Below are 7,692 nucleotides of genomic sequence, written 5' to 3' on the forward strand. Positions count from 1 at the left end.
ACTGGTAAATTTTGATTTCTGGATTTCTTCCTCTGGGAAAGAAGCATATTCCAGCAAGAAAGTCAGACTTTGAGCAGGTAATAGCAAAGCAGAGACAAAACTTCCATCTTCGGTTGAAAGTCTAATTCTGTACAAGGCTCAGCTTTGATCTGGAGTTATACCAAAAGAGTCTTATCACCTGACTCCCCAGTTCAGATGGCTGGTTAGTGAACCATCTACTTGTCCTACCTGAGGATGCAATGCTAGAAGCTCACCTTGACTTCTAAGGTGGTCTTAAGACTTAAAGAGAAAATGTTCAGCAGTTTCTCCTCTTAACAGAATTAGCCTTTGAGCACTTTCATTCACAAGAAAAAGAAATTTATTTTCTGAGTAGCCCCATTAATTTTGACAATTCATATATCTTGCTGCTTCTTCTGGTCTTTGAGATTCAGATTTTGGGGGTTTCACAATGTTTTTCATAATTTGGTGAGGAATCACTGACACATCAGGCTTTGCTGTTAAATTGCTTTTCACTTTGAGACTCAAAGGCTCAGATTTCTATACTAGATATCTGAACATAGCTATTTGATTATTAGGCCAATTTTAGAATTGTATTAGACATTTGATTATTACACTAAATACTCCCAAGACTACTTTCTTGCATTGAGGCCAATTGCCATGTAAGAGCCCAGATACATTTTATTAAACCCTTAAATAAGGTGGACACATGTAAACTGCCTTTAGAAATTAGCCCTGACCTGAGCTGACTTCTGGACTATGTCCAGGAGATGTTCAGGACATTGCCTGTGAATCCTGGCCAAACCAATGCTGGGAACAGTTGTTCCTGGACATGCTCCAGTGCTGGGGAGTCTTTCAGTTACCAGAGTAGCCCAAGGCCATACCCCACACTGTCCAGTTTCTACAGTAGCTAGATCCATGCAGCTATTGGCACACCTACTGCCTTAGTAGGCAAAGTTAATGATTGCCTTCTGATCAAAGAATCACCTGGGAAGCTTTTCACAGCAGATCAGAACAAGGACAATTTCTTAACAAGTCTGAGTTCATGCTGGACACACATGTAAACCATCTTTCTTTTTCTCTCAGTATGCAGCAGTGGCCAGAATTGAAATGCTCACAATCACTTGCTGAAAGAGAGATGTGGTTTTATTAGACTATACTAGTTTACACAACCTTTCACAATATTGTTCCTTGTGGGCAAAATTACCACGAAGCATAGTTTGGCTCTAATCCATCAGAACCTAGCCATGAGCTGTGAACTGTTCAGTGGCTCTCTGTCAGGAAGAGAATAGGAAAGTATAACAAAGAAAATATCAAGATACTCAGAAGCTGGCATTAAGGTTTTGTTAAACAGAAGCTAAACAGTTTCCTGTTTTATCCTGGAGAAAGTTAACATACTTCCAACTTATTCAGAAAAGGTGTTATACCCATATTTTAAAAAAGGCCAAAAGTTCAACCCAAAGAACTCACAGGCCTATCAACCTGGAAAACTCATAGTGTGAATCCTCTTGGAACACATTTCTGGGCACATTAAAGAGAAGAAGGTCATTGGAATGATCAGTATGATTTTACCGAGGATAAATACCTGTGAAAAGTGGGGCACCACAGGGGTCTGTCCTGGGACCTGTCTGGTTTAACATCTTTATCAATGACCAGGAAGAGGTGATGGAGTGCGTTTTCACCATGTTTTCAGATTACACCAAACTGGAGTGCCAGCTGATTTGCTCAAGACAAGGACTCTCATCCCCAGGGACCCAGACAGGTTGGAGGAATAGCCCAAAAGGAACCTTGAAATAATCCAGTGCTCATTTGAATTTACATTGTCTAGAAAAGGAAAAGGTAAAAAATATATAATTATTTAAAAATAGGTTTTTCAAAACAGTGTTTGAAAAATCATGCTGTGCATTTCCCAGAACTCTGTGCATAACAGCAGCAGTTCTTAGTCTGTTATAATACAGCTTCATACAACATTTGGCAGCTTCTTGAAGGATATGACACAATTGTTCCATCTGCTGCTTTTTTAGTTGGTAACATTTCTAAAGCTTTTGTTAGGCTAGTATTTTTCTCAGACCTCCTCCTAACACTGCAAATGCTAAACTGACCAGACCACTTTACACTTGTGGACCAAGACCTCTGGTGCTGGAAGGAATTTTCTTGGACGAACTGGACCCATCCCTGCCCATCCCTGACTACCCTAGGGGGAGTATCAGCTGCTGATATTTCCAGTACTGAACTAGAATAAAACACAGAATGATATACTAAATAAAACCTGATGACTTATCATGAACACTAGACAGTAGTAGATAGCTGTAGGCTGTGACAGTTCATAAGCTGTTGAGATGACTGTTCCCTGTCATCTCAGGGGACATGCTGAAGGGGAACACAAAATATTTCATATGCATTGAAGGAAACTAGTCCCCAGTGGATTCACAGTCCTGGGATTGTTCATGGGGGCAGCAGAGACCATCCACACCACCCACTGAGGGAGCACAGGCAGCCAGACACTGAGAACAGGGGGAAGATTGAATTGCTGAGATGAGTAGCTCGAGAGAGGACACCTTCAACACCTGAGCAGGAGGAAGCTCAGCCTCCAGAAACCTCAACTCAGAGCAGCGAGAGCCACCAAAGGAGCTTCGAGTCCTCGACAGGACTTGCCCAAGAGCTGGCAGCTCAGCTGATGCAAGCAGCTGACCCACAGGGGGCGGAGCCAGGAGGAGCGGCACCAGCCCTGACTGGGTAAAAACCTGCCCCAGGGAGTGCGAGTGACCAACGCGGGTCGAGGCAGTTCATGTGGCAGTTCGAGTAGGACGGTGAGCACTCATTGTATGACCAGGGCCCGGTCTGGCAGCTCTGCTCTGGCCGCCCCGGTGGTGGCCAGCATAGGCATCCAGACAGAGCCGATGAGAGGGGAGGCTGCAGTGCAGAGCTCGGGGTGCAGAGAGAAGCTGCACTGGTCTCGTGAGGTGAGGGTGCAGAATGGGCAGGGCTGCACTCGGAGCTCCCTGGTGGAGGTGCTCCTGCAGCAGGGGCTGAGCTGCAGGGTGCTGTCAATAGGATAAAAGATGTCAGGGAAACTGAGAGGAAGCAGGAATGCTTGCTTCAGGCCCAAACTGCAGGGGCCTCAAGCGTCCACTGGAGCTCATGGAGGAAAGAAGGAGGCCTGTAACCCAGGAAGCTGGGAAATAGTAGAAAAAAAAAAAAAGGAAAGCCAACAAAAAAAGGAGGAAGAGGACAATTAAAAGCAAGGGGCTTCCTCCTGAATCTGTTGTCCCCAGGCAGAACCACTTTGCTGTCCTTCAGGGGGCTAACGAGGAAACATACTCGCACCAGGAACAGCCGGCTGGTGCACTGGTACAGAAGATCACTACTGATGCTGCTAGGAAACAGTGGTGAGTCATATTGGTAGGGGACTTTACTTTGAAAGGCACAGAAGCACTCATCTATTGGCCTGACCCAGTCTCAAGGGAAGTGTGTTGCTTACCAGGGGCACAGATCAGGTATGCTGCAGAGAGGCTGCGTGCTCTAGTAAGTCCCACTGACTATTATCCACTTCTAGTCATCCATGTAGGTGCTAGGGATATAGATAGCAGTAGCCCACAAAACATAAAGGACTACAGAGCCCTGGGAGAGGTGGTTAGGGGCTCTGGAGCTCAGATTGTCTTTTTGGCAATTCTCCAGAATACAGAGGAGGACCTTAAAAAGGCTGGGAGGATTGGCCAGCTTAAAAAATGGTTAGAAGGGTGGTGCCATAGTCAGGGTTTTGGGTATCTGGAACACGGGACTCAATTTAGTAAGTCAGGTCTACTAGGGGCTGGTGGAGCTGCTCTGACAAGGGGAGAAGCAGTTTTGGTAGGAGGCTTGCCAGGCTGGTCAAGGATGCTTTAAACTAGATGTGTTTGGGGAGGCAAGCATCATTCCATCCCAACACACCCAGTCAGTTGCCAGCACCTATAATAAATGCTCAGAGCAATGTAGAGATATTCCAGCCGCTCCAGCAAATGTGCTGGCTTCACTTGGAGCTCAGCTCAGATGCATCTGTACAAATGCCCATAGCATGGGGAGCAAACAAGATGAATTAGAGATGTGTGCACGTCTACAGGGTTATGATATAATAGGCATCACAGACACATGGTGGGATGGCTCCTTTGACTGGAGTGTTGGCATGGAAGGTTACAGGCTCTTTAGAAAAGACAAGCCTGGCAGGCAGGGAGCGGGAGTTGCTATTTATGTTAGGGATAGGCTGCAAAGTATGGAACTCTGTGTGGGGACAGGTAAGGAGTCAACAGAGAGTTTGTGAGTCAAGGTTAAAGGGAGAGCAGTGATGGGAGCCATTACTGTGGGGATATGTTACAGACCGCCTGATCAAGAGGACTCTGTGGATGAAGCACTCTATAGACAGATAGGAACAGCCTCACACTCACAGGCCCTTGTTCTCATTGGAGACTTCAACCACTCTGATATCTGTTGGAGCAATGGTACGGCCTGGCACAAGCAATCCAGGAGGTTCCTTGATTGTGTGGAAGACAGCTTACTTCTGCAAGTAATAGAGGAACCGACAAGGAGCGGTGCCATGCTTGACCTCGTGCTCATCAACAAGGAGGGCCTGGTTGGAAAAGTGATGCTCCAGGGCAGCCTTGGATGCAGCGATCATGAGCTGGTTGAGTTCAAGATCCTCAGGACCCTGAGAAGCGCATGCAGTAAGGTCACTACCCTGGACTTCAAGAGAGCAGACTTTGGCCTTTTCAGGAACCTCCTTAGTAAGGTTCCATGGGAAGAAGCCCTAAAGGACAGGGCCAAGACTGTTGTTTGATATTCAAGGATCACCAGCTACAAGCTCAGGAGTGTTATGTCTCTATTAGAAAGAAGGACAGCAGGAGGGCCAGGAGACCTCCTTGGATGAATAAAGAGTTGCTGGGGAAACTTCAAAGGAAAACAAAGGCTTATAAAAGGTGGAAGCAAGGACAGGTGGCCTGGGAAGAATACAGGGATGTTGTCCGGGAAACTAGGGACCAGGTTAGGAAAGATAACACCCAGTTAGAATTAAATTTGGCTAGGGATGTGAAACATAACAGGAAGGGATTCTATAGGTACATTGCAAATAAAAAACAGAATAGGGACAACATGGGCTCTCTCCAAAAGCTATCAGGAGAACTGGCTACCCCAGATTTGGAGAAGGCTGAGGTTCTCAATTACTTCTTTGCCTCAGTCTTTACTGGCAAATGTTCTGACCACACCACCCAAGTCTTGGAAGGCAGACGCAGGGACTGTGAGAATTAAGACCTTGGGCCCAATGTAGGAGAGGATCTGGTTCAAGACCATCTTAAGAACCTGAACTTACACAAGTCCATGGGACCTGATGAAATCCATCTGCGGGTTCTGAAGGAGCTGGCGAATGAAGTTCCTAAGACACTGGCCATCATATTTGAAAAATCAGGGCTGTCAGGTGAAGTTCCTCATGACAGGAAAAAGGGAAATATAACCCCCATTTTCAAGAAGGGGAAAATGAATGACCCAGGGAATTACAGACCAGTCAGTCTCACCTCTGTGCCTGGCAAAATCTGGTAGCAGATTCTCCTGGAAGGCATGCTAAGGCACATGAAAAACAACAAGGTGCTTGGTGACAGCCAGCATGGCTTCACTAAGGGGAAATCCTGCCTGACCAATTTGGTGGCCTTCTATGATGGGGCTATGGAAATGATGGACAGGGATACAGCAGCTGACGTCATCTACCTGGATTTGTGCAAAGCGTTTGACACTGTCCCACACAACATCCTTGTCTCTGAATTGGAGAGACATCAACTTGATGTATGGATCACTCGGTGGATAAAGAACTGGCTGGATGGCTGCATGCAAAGAGTTGTGGTCAATGGTTCAATGTCCAGCTGGAGACCAGTAACAAGTGGTGTCCCTCAAGGATAGGTGTTGGGACTGGTCTTGTTCAACGTCTTTGTCAGCGACATGGACAGTGGGATTGAGTGTGCGCTCAGGAAGTTTGCCGATGACACCAAGCTGTGTGGTTTGGTTGATACTCTGGAGGGAAGGAATGCCATCCAGAGGGACCTTGTCACGCTTATGAGGTGAGCTGATGCCAACGTCATGAAGTTTAACCATGCCAAGTGCAAGGTCCTACACCTGGGTCAGAGCAATCCCAGGCACAGCTACAGGTTGGGCAGAGAAGAGATTCAGAGCAGCCCTGTGGAGAATGACTTGGGGGTGCTGGTCGATGAGAAGATGAACATGAGCCAGCTTCAGTGTGTGCTCACAGCCCAGAAAGCCAACCGTATCCTGGGCTGCATCAAAAGGAGCGTGACCAGCAAGTCAAAGGAGGTGATCCTGCCCCTCTACTCTGCTCTGATGAGACCTCACTTGGATGTTGTGTACAGTTCTGATGTCCTCAACATAAAAAGGACATGGAACTGTTGGAACAAGTCCAGAGGAGGGCCATGAGGATGATCAGGGGACCGGGGCACCTCCCATATGAAGATAGACTGAGAAAGTTGGGGCTGTTCAGCCTGGAGAAGAGAAGGCTGCGTGGAGACCTCATAGCAGCCTTCCAGTATCTGAAGGGGGCCTACAAGGATGCTGGGGAGGGACTATTCATTAAGGACTGTAGTGATAGGACAAGGGGTAATGGGTTAAAACTTAAACAGGGGAAGTTCAGGTAGGATATAAGGAAGAAATTCATTACTGTAAGGGTGGTGAGGCACTGGAATGGGTTGCCCAGGGAGGTTGTGAATGCGCCATCCCTGGTGGTGTTCAAGGCCAGGTTTGACAGAGCCCTGGGGCAAATCCCTTAATTTAATATGTTAATTTATTAATCAGGCATACTGACACACACTTTGTGGTGTTTGTAATCACACAGTCTGCAACAGAAATTAATGTGTCACAGAAGAACTGTTCTATAGAAAGGTTGCGCAAGGTGGTCGTGATCACTGAGGTGGTGGCTGGTGGGAGCCTCAGGGTAAATGTAGACAAGACCTTGAGCAATGTGAACTGAAAAGCAAAGACATTTACAGTTTGAAGTGTCTGCAATGTCATTTGCTATTGAGCAAATGACACATACAATAGCAAAACCAAACCAAACAGAAAAAAAACCAACAAAGCTAACCAAATGAAAAAAAACCAAACAAATAACAAAGAAAAATTCCCAACAAACAATTTTGGTTCAAACAAAGCAGGGTTACAAACAGTTCTTTCTCTAACAGACCAATTAATAAGGGAAGCCTGGAGAATTCTCCACTTTCCTGTTATTGTGCCCATGTTGGGAGTGAAATATAGGTTGCAATTAAAATCACCCTTGCTACAAGTGTTTGAGAACAGCAAGGAATAAAGAGAACCTGTTATATGAAGATTACATATCTGCATGCCAGATATCGTGTGAAACAATCTGGGGAGTGGATAACGCTCAGCACAACCCAGCCCCACATCTAAAGCTGCTGGAAGTTAAAGCAAACATTGTGGCTTATACTCTCTATTTTTATGACTGCAAAGTCTTCTGTGAACTTGACATTACTGAATTCTATAGATGGTTTGGATATTTTCTTTTAGTTTGAATATATGGACACTTCTGCACCTAACCCACAATATTGTAGCCTAAGATGAACCAAAAAAAATCAACCAGTAATCAGGCAGTGAGAAAGTTCAGAAATTTTAATCTGATATTTTCCTTGCCATTTCTTTGCCTATAAATATGCA

The sequence above is a fragment of the Melopsittacus undulatus genome, chromosome 2 (assembly GCF_012275295.1).
Source record: "Melopsittacus undulatus isolate bMelUnd1 chromosome 2, bMelUnd1.mat.Z, whole genome shotgun sequence".
Classification (NCBI taxonomy): Eukaryota; Metazoa; Chordata; class Aves; order Psittaciformes; family Psittaculidae; genus Melopsittacus; species Melopsittacus undulatus.